We start from the raw sequence: 15,526 nt of genomic DNA on the forward strand, positions 1-15,526 counted from the left end.
CTCAAATGCTAGAACTTTGCTTCAGCATTTAATTGCCCGTACAAGGTATTTAGGGCCGGCACCCGCAAATGGAGCAGTATGTTCAAAAGAGCTTGGTGATCATTTAGACATCAGAATAAGTCTCCAGATTTTGATGAGTGGGTTTTGAGCTCTTTTGAAAGTCTGGCCTTTGTTTAGATGCTGAAGTGAGAGAGGAAAACTTGGCCCAATAGCGAGTACTGAGCACATGGAAAATCAGGCCATTAGCTCTTTTGACATTGTAGCTGTTATTGCTGTGTATATTCTGCCGTGAATATTATATTATTGTTCTTTATTACTACAACTGAACCTAATGACTGCAATCGAGATCAGGGGGACTCCATTGTGCTTGGCACTGTACTAACACAGAATGAAGGCAATACTTGCCCCCAAAGAGCTCACAATCTAATTTAAGGCAAAATACAACAGTGGGTTTTTAAAAAAGGAAGGAACAAGGGAACGAGGATGAGGATGAGCAGTAGGAGCATATGTGCACAGCCATATTGTTTTTATAATCCCCTATGCAATTAATTTCTTCTGCTGAGGAACTGACCTGCTGTTATTTTATTCAGAGTACCACCATCTTTGAATAATGAATCATTCTCTGCACCCAAAATAACCTCTCACACATAGGCCCATGAACTATTATTCTCACACTGGTCACTGTGCCCTTGCAGTTTTTATATTGCAGCAGATGATACAGTACAGAACTTGGTAGTGTACATTTTAATATAAAACTCTGCTAAAACCATACTACCTTGAACATGCCTGATCTCATCTGATCTTGGAAGCTAAGCAGGGTTGGGCCTGGTTAGTACTTGGATAGGAGACCTCCTGGGAATACTGGGTGCTGTAGGCTTTTTTGCGGGGGAAGGATAGCTCAGTGGTTTGAGCATTGGCCTGCTAAACCCAGGGTTGTGAGTTCAATCCTTAAGGGGGCCATTTAGGGATCTGGGGCAACTATGGGAGATTGGTCCTGCTTTGGTCCTGAGTAGGGGGTTGGACTAGATGACCTCCTGAGGTCCCTTCAACCCTGATATTCTATGATTTTATGATTCTATGATATTCTAAAAACAAGCTTTAGACACCCATGTAATTATTTTTATTCTCTCTTATATGAATGAAATATATAAGGGCATATGCAAAAGCATTGCACTTGTTTACATTATTTATTTGGCCACAGTGTTTAACCCATCCCTAACCCCACTGTGGTTTCACACTAGGTAGCAATCATGTAAATAAATTAATTTTAATATAGCTGTATAGGTTGCTGTGTGTTATATATGTACTTTGTATATAATAAGATATGCCCATGTGTATATGATGCCAGAGAATATGAAAATCTAATATTTTTATGCTCCTGACATGCAATTCATATTACAGATATTCCATCTGTTTGGAATGCAAGTATGTAATGGCACCCACATACCTAAGGGAAGGGACAATATTCTATTCTATTCAGAATCTTGTCCCACACTCATCACCAGTATCTGAGCACCCATAAAACCAAATATAATCATTATAATAAGGAATTAATTCTCACTCCAGACATGTCATTGCCCTAACAGATTTATCTACACAGAAAAGTATTGTACTATAACTCCCCATCCTTCACCAAAAAGAAAAATACACAAAATATATGTATGAAGGGAAATACAGGATTTAACAGCTAGAGTGCAAGGGTTTGACATCACATTTCATGAAGTGCATGTTGCAGATAAAGTGGAGCCAAAGATCGCTTTGGAAATTGTCTTCAGTGAATGAAAGTAAGGTCCAGATCCACACTGCAACATTCAGTATTGGAAGGAGATATTTACTGAACTAAATAATTGGAATTGTGGTGCTTAGCACTTTTGAAAATCAGGTTGTATGCAGCTGTATGTGTGTTTTGGAAATGTTTTACTTTCAAATTGCAGAGGGATTTGAGTGGTTGAGTTTATCTGTAAGATATAAAATGTTCACTGAAAAGGGATTCTGACAAAGTCTTGAAATACTGAAGCAGATACATGGTACACAAAAAGAGCTGGCTGAAATCTTTTCAGCAAATAGTATTGTCACTGAAAAAATGCATTTTGGGGTCGGGGGGTCTGAAACTATTTTCAAATTTGGGTCAAATTTGTTGAATAGTTTTGGCTGATTTATTTTGAAAGAGGACAAAAATAGATTTGACCATTTCTAAACATTTTGGTTCAACTTTTTGGTTTCAAAATGTTTCATTCTGAACATTTTAAAATGTTTCTTTTAGTTATTTTTGTTCCAAAATGTTGTCCCAGTTTGAATTTTGGCCATTTTTAAAAAAAATCCACAAGAAAAAGGTGAAAAATGCCCCCCCAAATGACCACAATGAAAAAAAAAAGTCAAAAAATTCATTTTGGGTTGACTCAAAATGTTTTCTTCAGTTCCAAACAAAAAAAAAATTGCGTCCTTGCTTTGGTGAAAAATTTAAAAATATAAATTTCAGTTTGATTCAAAGCAAATTTGGGGGAATTTTTTGGTTCGGCCCCAGAATAAAAAATATTTGCTCAGATTTATATAGAAATTCTTTAATGACCATAACCATTTGCTCTCTCTGAAAATAATCTGTCACATTAGCTTGTCTTGCAATTGTCCCACAGCTTGACTTCAAGATAATTGGCATATTAGGAAATGGGCAGAGCCACAAAGTCTATTTTAAAGTCATTTAAAATCTTTATTGTAGACTTTAGGAGTCACCACGGTGATTGAAAGGGTGATACATCATCTAATTTACATCTGACACATTTTCACTCTTTTCTTAATGGTATTTTCAAAATGTTCCAAAAAATGTATCATTATATTTTGATAAATATTTGTTCAGAAAATGGTTTAACTATAGAAGGACTACTTAAATGCTTAAAACTATGCCTGTGCTTAAGTGGTTTGCTGAATCAGGGCATGTAGATTAAAGTAATCAAAAGGAAGAACAAAGAACAGCCCTTCTGATGTTTTCCTTTCCGTATGAGATGTTAGTAATGCTACCTGTTTATTACATTATAAAATAATAATAATCATATATTGAAAAAAGAGCAGGTAACTGTGATTTACTGGGCATAATTGTGTCACAGGGTGCTGATAATGATATAAACCAAAAGAACAAATCTCAGCAGCTTATGTTGTGACTTACTAGAACTTTGAGACTGAACTATAACCCCATAATTCAAAACTGCCTGTTCTCTATTAAAATGTGAAATAACATAGGTTAGTACATTGATCTGATTCCAGACCTACTATTTTCCTGTTTCTTTTGAGGTGATATTCCCTGATTCAAAGTCATCTTTTGGCCCCTGCTCCTCTTCTATTGAGGCTATACTTCCTTCAGTACCTTATCCTACCCTGAAGGGACTCTGCTAAACTACCTTAATCTGAAATGTCTGTGTGCTAGCCTGGTGGCAGTAACTAACTCTGACAGGGGACAGATGTTTAGTACCCTTTGTGGGGTCTTGCTGTTAGTGGTTGTAATGTGAAGATTTTGTAGTAACTGTACTAACTATAAACCAGCCAGAATAAAATTAGTGTTCCTATGAATTTCTCTCTCTTTTGTGCGCACTTTTAATGATGTTTTGTGAGATATTTTGCTCTCAGAAAACAGAAACATTTCTCATATTTTAAAAATAGATCTAATGCAGTACTGCTATTTTTATTATAAATAAATTACTTTGCTAGGTTTAGACATTGCCAAAGAACATAGATTAGAATTTTGGTGTTTGAGTTTTGAATTGGATTAAGAACAATGCAACACCAGTTTGATAGAGCTTTAAAATCAAATGGAAGGCCACTAAGTTTAAAAATTAGAATTTTATGATCAAATAATTCTCCTCACCTGATACATTTTTGATACAAAGCTCTTTGTTTTATAAAACCTTTTGGCCCCAGCGCACCACCCTCACTTGAAAAGTATACACTGGGAGGACAATCAAATGTAAAACATTAGACTGGAAAATATTTAATCTGTTCTGGCGTAACAGCTACTAGAAAAAAAGGAAAATAAAGTGTTATGTCAACTATTCAGAATGTATAAAAGCTGTTCAGAAAATGTCTAGCATACTTCATGTTACCTCTTTTAATGGCATAAATGAGTATAAAATAGTTAAAATATATTTCAGTTACTTTGGGTCAAGTTCTGATCTCAGCTGCACTGATGTACAATTGCCTTCAGTGGAATTATTCTGGATTTATGTCAGTAAAATTTACACCAGAATTGGGCCTTCTGTTCTTCGGATAGGCTTGCACTTTGGGTGCACTCCTTTAGGATGTTTACTAGGCACATAGGGTAAAATTTTCAAGAGAATCTACAGTGACTTGTGAACTTAAATCCCATTTTCAAAACTGAGATAGGCTATGTCTACACTGTACACGTCACATATAGCTACATGCTGCAGTGAAAAGTGACCTGGGTCCACATTGTGGTGTGTAACTACACTTGCCAGTGAAAGGCTCTGGCAGCAGGGAGGCAGCAGGCAAAAGTCTCAGCAGCAGGAAGCTGCCGGAGCCTTTTCCTTCTGCTTCCCCCCGCAGGAGCCTTTCCCCACTGCTGGAGTTTTTCCCTGCAACAGGGAGCTGCCTTTCTCTGTACTGGGAAAAGGTTCCAGCAACTTCCTGAAGTAGCTTTCCCTGCTGCTGGAGTCTTTCCCTGACGCTAGGCCCAATCCCTGCCACAGGGGATGGCTCCAGCAGTGGAGAGGCAGTGGGCCACCATGCGGATAAAAATAGCAGTGTAGACTGGGAGGCACTGCTTGCATATGTAGAAAGCCCTGTAGGGTATATACCCAGGTACATAACCATAGGGATCAGGAGTCTCTCTACTCTCCTAAGCTGTGGCTCACTGACTACGCTGCTTTTTGTACCCATGTTAGCAGTTATGTAGTGTATGTACTCTACAGGTTGTATGTGCAGTGTATACGTACCTTTAGGCACTAAGGATCCTAAATGTCTGTCACTTTTGAAAATGGGACTAAGGTTCCAAAGTGATATTAGGTGCTTTTGAAATGAACTCTGATTATCATGGATTTCATTATAACTACAGTCTTTATGTAGAAATAAATAATTAGGGCTTGTTACTATAAGTCACTGGAACTTTTGCCTAATTCAGGTCTGAGTAAACATTGAGGACTTGATCACCCTTTCCTGAGAATAAACCTCTGAGAGATGTTCCCCTTGTGGAGTTTCTCCAGAATCATTCCACTAAAGATCAAATAGGGGGTTCTGTCCCTAAATCTCATAGACCCCCTTCAGATCTGTGAAGATCTTCCACTAGATCAAGAGGATGGGTCTTTGTTGAGGTTTTGTTCCTCCACAATGACTTTGAATGTGGTACCAATGCCAGGGTTTTCCTTATCAACAAATGCCCCTGGAATCCTTTCCCAGTGGATTTTCCATAGCATTAGGGGTGGGGGATGGTAGGGAAGAGCTAATCTAATCCAGGCAACATTGACGCTTTTGTTAGATGTATCACTGGTGGCCAGACAGGACGTTGTATATCCCCTGATTCCATGCTCAGACCTCCCTGCCCCTTCCACCTTTCCACACATTCGTCCTGGGTCCTGTGGAGATCCCTTCATGGAATCCATGGAAAGGGGAGGATCTTGTAAAGATGTGGGACATTTGGCTCAAAGGGTTTTGATAGCTTCAGCACTCAGTTCTTGACAGGATAAGGTTCCAATTCTGAGCACAGGGCTGAGTAAACACAAACACCTCTGTGTTGATGTTGTCATGGAAATAACGGCCTTCATTTTCTCACTGATTACATCTGCTTCATGTCTGAGGCACAAACACTGAAAACCTGGAACAGTTTTACCAAAATAGGTAGCTTCTTTGTTTCTAAATGAGTATGGAAAATTACCTGACCTTTGATGGATGTTTTGATAATGGCAGACATACAGACCTATTATCTGTTTTCAGGAAGTGTAGGCAGAATGGTACCATTCCTGCATTATTAATAGTAGTAATAAAAAGAAGAAGAATGAACAGGTAATTCTTTTAGACACATCATGGAATCTCTCAATAGAGCAGTTCAGAGGCACCAGATATCTTGTTTCCAGCTACAGAGAATATAGTTCTGTTCTGCATTCATGAATAGCTGTGTTAAAGCCAAATAATCACCTTTTTTTTTATTTAGAAGCAGTGATATAACAAAGAAAATCATATTATTTCTCACTGGTACATTTTATTCATATCTTAATAGTGGTTTCCTCTGTAATGGTTAATAGTGGTTCTCGCTATAAGGCATTTATTCAGGAAAAAAAGCCCTCAATCCTGCAGGCCTTATGCTGGCAAACCTCCCTTTTATCTGAGTGGGAGGTTTGCCTAATACCTGGTCTATACTTAGCATTTAGGTCTACATAACCACATCAGTCCAGGGTATAAAAAATGTACACCTCTGACTGATGGAGCTATGCTGATCTGACCCTCAGGGTAGATGCAGCTATGTCAATGGATGAATGATTCTGTCAACATATTTACCATCATTCTGGGAGGTGGTGTTTCTACACTGATGGAAAATCCTTCCCATTGGTATAGGCTGCAGCTATGCTTCAGGGATATACTGGCATAGCTATGGTGAGGTAGCTATGCTGGTATAATCTCCGTAGCATAAACATACCCTAAGAAACGATGACAAGGCTGGTCTCCTAATCTTTTCCTAAAATATTAGAGAGTAGAGTTTATAGTGATTTACAATCTATGTTCCTGACCCCACAAACATTTGTGCATATGTTTAACTTTAAACACTGACTTCAGTGGGACAATTTAAAGGAGTAAAGCTAAACATGTGCATGGCATTTGTAGATTCAGAACCTAAATATTTGGTAACAGGGTAAAAAAATACAAAATATATTAAAATTACAACTCAAAATATTTACTCTGTTACGTAACTACACATAGTAGTACATTTCAGGGTTACCATAAAGTTAATAGGATTAGCAGCATTCTCTCCAGATCCAAGTCTTACGTGCATAAGCACAAAGTATAGAAAACCTTTGAACAAGTTAGTGGGTTTTATCCTAGATAGATTTCTGCATTCAGGAAATAACCTGATCTCTAGTAGCACTCAGTACATACACTGCGGAGGATATAATCCCAATGGTAACACCATTTTAATCGTCTAGAGAACTAGCATAAGAAATTGAAGCAGTTTCCTCCCAAGAGAAACATGAACATGTTATATTACTATATTAACTTGAAGCATATTCATGTGGTTGGAGGTGACAGCATTTATTTACTGAATTTGGGCTTGCATATATGTCGTAATAAATCATGTTAAAGACCAGGTTTTCAAAGAAATACAAAAAATAAATAGTTTGGGGGGCCCCTATTCATCATTATCAATTGTTATTTTTGTTACTTCTTGCATAGTGGGTGTAAAAATATTGCTGCTTAATAAATGTAATGTCACTGGACTTTAGGGCACCATAATAGTTATATCTAGCTGTTACAGAGCCCCTTTTCATCCATAGACCTCAAAGTGCTTTACCGAGAGAGTAGGTATGTTTATCCCACTTTTTAAAGATAGAAACAGGTACAGGGAGTCAAAGTGACACACTAGCGGTCACCAGCAGAGGAACAGAACCCAGGTCCCTTGAGTCTGAGTCAAGAACCCTTTTGATTTGGCTACACTGCCTTTCTTAAAAAAAGTAGGAGGTGTGATCTGCAGGAAGGAAATATTATTTTATTCTTGGGATTTATAGTTGTTTGAGACAATGTATGACTACTTCATAAATTAAATGGAGACACTGGTCTGCAAGCCCATAAATCCAAGCCAAAAAAAAAAATGTAACAGTGTAAAAAGATAGGGGCATATTGTACCATCAGCTTTTAAACAGAACAGCCTGTTCATGTGGTGCTTGTTGGTCACAAAGGAGTTCATCCCTTTACAGGGGGCCAACACAAGGCCTATGGGCCATTCAAGCATGACTTAAGTGGCTTTGCAGAAGTCCTGTGCTGTCTCTCTGAATAGGGATACATTTTATCCTAAAAGAAGGATGGGTGCAAGAGCTTATGTTGTGGACAAGCAAAGACAAGGGTTGTTTTACTGGGGAAAGATGAAAAGGTATTAATATTTCTTGCTGGCTCAGTAAGTACATTTCCTGCTGAGAGAAGTTATTGGCTTCAAAAGAAGTTCTCTGCTTTTTTCCAAGTAAAGGTGGGATGCCAACTGGCTGTCTTGGAATAGTGAGTAAGATCAAAGGTCAAACCTGCTTCAGATGTCCAGGAGCACCAGCAAATGCAAAGAGTACATCATAAGCTGGGAAATAGGAACAACACAAATAGTGACAGATACACCAGCTTTACTTCATTTTGTGGTTTGTAAATAAAGCATCTACTAGAGCATATGAAGAGCAAATGAGAACTTCTATATTGTGACAGATAGACCAGCTTTACTTCATTTTGTGGTTTGTAAATAAAGCATCTACTAGAGCATATGAAGAGCAAATGAGAACTAGCTTGAACTGGGCTATAAAGATAGGTCCTGAGCATTTGCCCCTTACGGGGTATGTCTACACTGCAATTAAACACCTGTGGCTGGCCCGTGTCAGCTGACTAGCAGTTGTGGGGCTTAATAGCAGTGTAAACATATCCACTGAGGACAAATTCCTATTAAAGGCAATAGAAATTTTGCATGTGCAAAATGTGAGGAAAAACCTGAAGATCTGTATAGTCTAAAATGTTTTATGAAACTCCATTAAATGTGACTGTCTAGGTAATTTAGTTGTCAGACTTCTGTTGAGTGTTGCTGCTGAAATATAGTCCTGTATCTTAAACGACACCCATAAAATGACAGAGCGATCTTTGATTTCTAATGACATTGAGCTATCAAACCTAAGTGTGTAAAATAGCATTTCTATTGGATACTGAAGTTTAGCTAGTGTGTGTATGGACCCAGTATTCAGGCTGTCTTGCTACAAGCAATATTATCATCAGGGAAATGACCTGTCATGCAATTTGCTGTAGTGTCATATTTCAGAATAAAAAAATGCTCCAACGCTTTCAGCTTAAAAACAACCCTGCCCCCTCTCTCCCAAAAGACTTTTTCCCATACTGATACAGGAGATTTTACTTTTGTGATGAAGACTGTTGGGAATGAATGAAAGTAGGATGATTATTTGAAGTATTGCATCTTGATTTCCTGGTACCTAAATTCTGTCGAGAAGTTTCATAGAGCAGTTGTTAAGGCCGATGCCAAATATGATTGGAAACAAATTATAGCTTGGTTTTGCTGAACACTGATATTCACTATGCTGCACACACATCTGGCAATTGTTGATGTAAAATCTGGAAAAAAGTTAGTTTGACCTCTTTAAATGTTTCTTTGCCAAAAATGATCAGATTCTGTATTCACTGCTAGCACCTCAGTGATTCTAATTTACAATCTTACTCATACTTTTGATACTGTTTCTGGTGCATTATTTTGACCAGAAAAGCTGGGAACTACCATCTTAGCTGAAAGACTAACAAATTTATTTGAGCATAAGCTTTCGCATCCGATGAAGTGAGCTGCAGCTCATAAAAGCTTATGCTCAACTAAATTTGTTAGTCTCTAAGGTGCCACAAGTACTCCTTTTCTTTTTGCGGATACAGACTAACACGGCTACTACTCTGAAACCCATTTTAGCCGATACTTTCCTGCAGATGAAGCTCTGGGGGGAGGAAAACTCACTGAAGTTCTCCTTGCAAAGTTTCCTCTGATTTTTTTTCCCCACTGGGATAGGAGTTTCCCACTCTCCACAGAAGAAGCAGAGAGTCCCAAAACTCTACAGATCCCCCAAATCCTGTGGATCTCGGGGATGTCTTAGAGGTACTTTTGTCCTGGGAGAACATGGCCCTTCTTCCTACTGTATTGACCAGCCATGCCACACATTTACCATGGTCAAATCCAACTCCCACCACAGGAATCATGTCCTGAATGCATAGTATCAGCAGGCTTCAGTATGAGTGAAATTGGGCTAAAGTATTTTAAAATCATTTTAATCCCAGAGAAGAATGTGGCCCTTAATGGTTATTTTATTTAAGGTCAGCTCAACAATGCAACCTTATTGAAACCAAAAATTTCAGAATTAAATTGTCATAGTCTTTCTTATGAAAACAATATACACAAGCAACTTATACTTAAGTAATATTCTGTGATGTTCTTAACTTTGCAAAATAGACTGGATAAAGTGTCCACTTCTGTAGTTTATTTTAAATTAATATGATCATTTTCATAAGTAAGAACCTTTTAAAGAAAGTAAATAAGGAAGTATTTACTCCTTCTCATAACACAAGAACTAGGGGTCATCAAATGAAATTAATAGGCAGCATATTTAAAACAAACAAAAGGAAGTATTTCTTCACACAACACAAAGTCAACCCGTGGAACTCTTTGGCAGAGGATGTTGTGAAGGCAAGACTATAACAGGGTTCAAAAAAGAACTAGATACATTCATGGAGGATCGGTCCATCAATGACTATTAGCCAGGATGGGCAGGGATGGTGTCCCTAGCCTCAGTTTGCCAGAAGCTAAGAATGGGCAACAGGGTACGGATCACTTGGTGATAACGTGTTCTGTTCATTCCCTCTGAAGCTTCTGGCATTGGCCACTGTCAGAAGACAGGATACTGGGCTAGATGAACCTTTGGTCTGTCCCAGTATGGCAGTTCTTATGTTCTTAAAAAGGGTAATAATGCAAATGATTAAGAGGAGTGATAAAGTTTCTTGTTAAATCATGACATTCTGTCTACCTAAATATATGTACTGTACTTAGAAGCAATCTCAAGTGATATCTACCATTATTCATAATTAGAGTTGCTTGTAAAAGTGCCAGAATGTTTGTTTTTCCCCATAATATTCTAGAACTGTTTGGTAGTTGGAAATGAAACTACATCAAAATGCTTATGTGTAAATGCCCTAATTTCCTGATTACTATACTTTGGTGCTGAGATTTTCAGTCATGTAAGGGATTTGGATGCTCAGTTCTCATTACTCTTAAGCAGCTTTGAAAATTTCACGCTAGATGTGTTGCATTGGAAAAAAAGCTACAACATGCTATACTGTGTCTTCACTTCTATTCTTGAACAGCAGTTCAATGGCCTTTTGTACTGATCTGGAGTTCTCCATCCAGTTCCTATTGGAGGGTGTCCATATCACACACCTCCTCCACATGTTTGCAATATGTGGCAGTGTTATCTAAGAGGCCAAGAACTGAATGGGCATAAAGCCTGAATGAACCTGGAGGTGGCTTCTACAGGACAAGATTGAAGAACAATGGCAGGACTATGTGGGGAAACTGGTACTTCCACTGCTTGTACTGTACCACTAAATTTATGATAATTTTGTGCAAATATTCTTCATTCACTAAACTTTCTCTCTTTATTTAAAGTTAATTTAATGTACTTGAGAGATTAAATCACAAAAATATAAATTATTGTGCAATAAAATGCCTTACATACTAGATTGGAATCTTCTATGAGGCTTCTATCAACTCAAAAGCCAATTAAATATAGCTCTATAGCCATGAAAACATGTTAAAAAGGGAAGATGAGTCACTGGCTAGTCATGCTCTCTGGGGTTTTACTTTTGCAAAATTCTACATTTCAAACCGTGTAGGCTGAAGTGTTAATATTTTTGTACATTGCTGCAATTCACTTTACCTCAGTGAGGAAGTTTACTCACTTGTGGGTTTACTAGCAGCCCTGGCCATGGGAACCGGTAGGGTGCTTGCTATAGAATGCAAGCGAAGTGCTAGCTGCTTGCTGAACTACGACCGAACACTCTGCAAAACGGAGATAAAATTAAGGCACCCACATCCGGTGACTCTAAATTGTTCTAGCATGCTGCCCCTTATCCGTAAATAAAAATGAAATCCATTAGTTCCAGCCACTGCTAAAGTACTCAAATATTAAAAAGTAATTATTGATTTCTTACATACGATGTACAGTTGAACCCGTACCTTGACCCAGATCCTCATTTGGTGAAAATTAAAATATCTTCATTATGTCAGTGGAGCTCTGCAAATTTGTGTCAGGTTGTCATCTGCCCTTATTAGTTTTGTTTTTGAACATTAACCTTCCTCTTATGTTCTGTTTTTAAAGTATCTATCTTAATTATTGTTTGTTATTATTTGTTATTAGTTACTGTGTCTATTCTTATGAATGCTTATAAAGAAGCAAAATGTACAACTCCTAAATTGTTAAAGAACAACTGTGGGAGATAAATATTCTCTCTTTGAAATATACAAAAATTGCAGTTTTAGTTACATTGTGAGCAGCACTTCCCTTTCACTGTGGTTGGCAAGAACAAGTCTGCAAATGTGGTATGCTCTGAAGAGAGAGAATGCAGAGTGTGGGCAGTACTTTAGGAATCCATTTTTTCTTAGGAATTCTAACCGAGCATTTGTTTGTGATGGGTAGGAGTCTAGCAGAGCTGAAGGTCTGTAATTCTTCTCAGTAAACTGCAATTGAACTTAAATCTGGATCAAGAGGCTATTTCTGAAATTCCTCTAGAGCTTAGGGGTGATTTTCTTCTTCAGGCTGCTTCTGTTTAGGCATCTTCTGTAAGGGAACCAAATTATTTTGACATCTTTTTTCCATTTGGACTCAAACAATAAAAATGTCCTAACTGAACTGATAGCTGGTTGGGGATTAAAATGAGCTGGGACCACGTCACTTGTGTCATATGCTGTTGCATGTTGGAAATCTAAACTTCTGCCTTTATAACAAGCTGAACCAAAATCCTTGATCTGATCACCTCTGAATAATGAGGTTTCTGAAAATAGGATCTCAATCCAACTTCTGTAGCATTAGCATTTTTAATTAGATGGGGGCAGAAACAACCCATTTGAGAGATCCCAAATGGTCCAAGCATCCCAGACTGAGCGAACTGAGCTAATAGTTCTAAACAACTGTCATGCCCCTTACTACTCCTGCATAGAAAAGGGTCAGTGTTTGACTCTGCAGGACAGAGTCTCTGCCTTTTTCTACTGTAAGTGGCACAAAGAGAGTGGACATTGGACATATCCCTGTAGCAGGGGATTTCCCTGTGGGGAGTCACCAGTGAGCTCCTAGACCATCCTTCTGGCTGGTTGTTTTCGAGTAGAAAGTGATGGGGGTAGAAGGAGATGGAAAAGAGGCATGACCAGAATGTGCTATTCTCACCCGGCAGGACCGTTACCAGCTGGTGCAAATTAGAGACCCACTACTCTGCTCAAAACTGCTCCAGGGTAAGGGGCCCGGCAGAGAATCTGGGAGCTGCAATCAGCTGAGAAAAAATCCAGAAAGTAACCTCTTAATATGTTCTTTGCAATATCATCCTAATGCTGTATAGAAATCTAGTACGAAATGTTCTAGGACTAAAAACTATCCAGACATAATTTTTTCAGTCTCTTTTATAAATCAGAAAAATAGAAATGCTGTCAATCTAGGTAGTAAAAGAAGTAGAAGCTATGAAGTAAAGTACAGATGATTGAATATTATGCAGTGAATACATTGTTTGACAAATTTTGTCATTAATTATGAAATGCATTTAACAGACAATTTAATTTTTTTTTTCATGTACTCAGCCTCCTCTTAAGCAGGTTCTGGGTTACACAGGTTTTATATATGACATCATAGCCCTGGTTACTGTCACCAAACCACAAAGATGGAGTGTGACTTCATGGCCAACCAATAGCCATACACCACTGCAACACACATGGCCCACAGGCAGAAACTGCACCAGAGAAAGGGAAGTGCTCCTATTGTTAGGCCTGTAGGATCTGTATTAAGGTTGACTTGGACGGAAGTTGCACTTTATTTATTTAACAGGCTAACTGTAATGATAGCCACATAGTCTACATACAGAGACCAAGTGCAGCAACTAAATATAATGTACCTGTAGCATATAAAATAGATCCCATCATGGCCAATCTTTCCAACAACACACATCTCCACTACTTCTGTTATAGGACAGCCTTTATGAGCTAACTATCACTAATAGAAAAATTAGCAGGCTTAGGCTGCTTAATGATTGCATCAGTGGTTGCCTCAGTAATGGAGTCTATAGTGTCTGCAGCACTATAATTTTAACTATTAATTTTGCAGCAGACACCACAGCAAGGCAGGACCTCATGTATTTTCCCAGACGTGTGGGAAGAAAGACAATATGCAAGGGATGTGATTTAGTTAGGCCTCAACTCTATTAACTTAATTCACCCGGAACCACCCAGCAATAACTGGTACAATGTAGCTCATGATTCCCTCCTTAATTGTTTCCACTTCTTGGAGGGCTACTTTCAGTCTTCCATGCCTCCACAGCTACTACCCAATCCACTGTTGGTACCCCAGAACTCTCCTCTTGTCTGAACATTAACGGGATGAGGCAAGGGGTTGTCTCCTCACTGTTACTATACGTTAGGCGCCCCAAAGCCATTCCCCAGATTCATTAGGAGATGCCTTCCCTAAGGCCACTTCCCATTCTGGTTTATCAGAAAACTGGACCCTATGGAACAAGTACTTGCACCTGCCACAGGTAGACACCAGCAATTAGCTTGGCTACCTCCCACTTATTTCCAGACAGGTTCCCAGATAGTTAACAGTTCCCTCCCTAACATCAGCCACAAATATATCCACTCCCTGGCTCATTGTCCCTGAATGACTCAGGTACCAGATATGATATTTTTGGTGGTCTATTGCCAATCTTCCCCATTCCTGATGATTCGTATGTCTTCTGGCCTTGTCAGCCTGTGAAGGCCTGGGGGCTCCCTGCCCTCCTTTTGTTGCAGAATTCCAGAGCACCCTAGGAAAAGGTCCTGGATCTTTCCTAACTCGCTGTGCCCTCATGACTAAGTCAGTTCCCTTATACGCTGCTTAAATATTGTACTGCATTTGTAATGGAGTCTGTAGTCTCTGTTACAATGCATTGATTCTGCAACAGGCACAAGGAGGGTCTCGTGTATACTGTGACTATGGAATTTCCCCTGGAATCCACCCTTTGAAGCAGAACCATGCTCTAGAATCTTGGGTTTCACTTTTTAAAAAGTGTTTCTAGCTCTTCTGGTTGTGTAGAAGACTTTGAAAACTTGACCTGAGTGTAAATGTGGTCAATCTGAGGCTACAGACATCCTGAAACAATAGATTTCAGAGGTAGGAACTTTCTGATCCAGTATAAAATGTTGTTATCTTTGAAAACTACAGACGGCTTTTTAAATTTCAACATTTTAGCAGAAATGTTCAGTTGCTAATGTGCTTGTCCCATAATCCCATACTGCCTCCAGGGCTCTGCCTTCTACATGTTGCCTCTAAACGGGCATGCTATACAATTTGGCTTCCTCTGTTTTTAATTTCAATGAAGTTGCTTCAGAATTTCCAGTCTGCCACACCAAGGGGCTTACAGACTCCAGGACCGTGACACAGAGTTCAGGTCTAGCTTGCTGCAGATTACACAGGATGTTGATCAGAGTCAACTTGATTCCAATTTTGGTCCCCCCACTACAGAAGGGATGTGGACAAATTGGAGAGACTCTAGCAAAGGGCAACAAAAATGA

The 15,526-nt window shown here is 38.8% G+C and overlaps 1 protein-coding gene and 1 pseudogene across 8 annotated transcripts in view; both read left to right on the top strand.

Annotated features, from left to right (window-relative positions):
* Nucleotides 1-15,526, top strand: part of PTPRC (protein tyrosine phosphatase receptor type C) — a 155,083-nt gene that overhangs the window by 10,676 nt on the left and 128,881 nt on the right. The gene's annotated exons all lie outside the window — the stretch shown is intronic.
* Nucleotides 759-877, top strand: LOC140916645 (5S ribosomal RNA; annotated as a pseudogene).

The sequence above is a fragment of the Lepidochelys kempii genome, chromosome 8 (assembly GCF_965140285.1).
Source record: "Lepidochelys kempii isolate rLepKem1 chromosome 8, rLepKem1.hap1, whole genome shotgun sequence".
Classification (NCBI taxonomy): Eukaryota; Metazoa; Chordata; order Testudines; family Cheloniidae; genus Lepidochelys; species Lepidochelys kempii.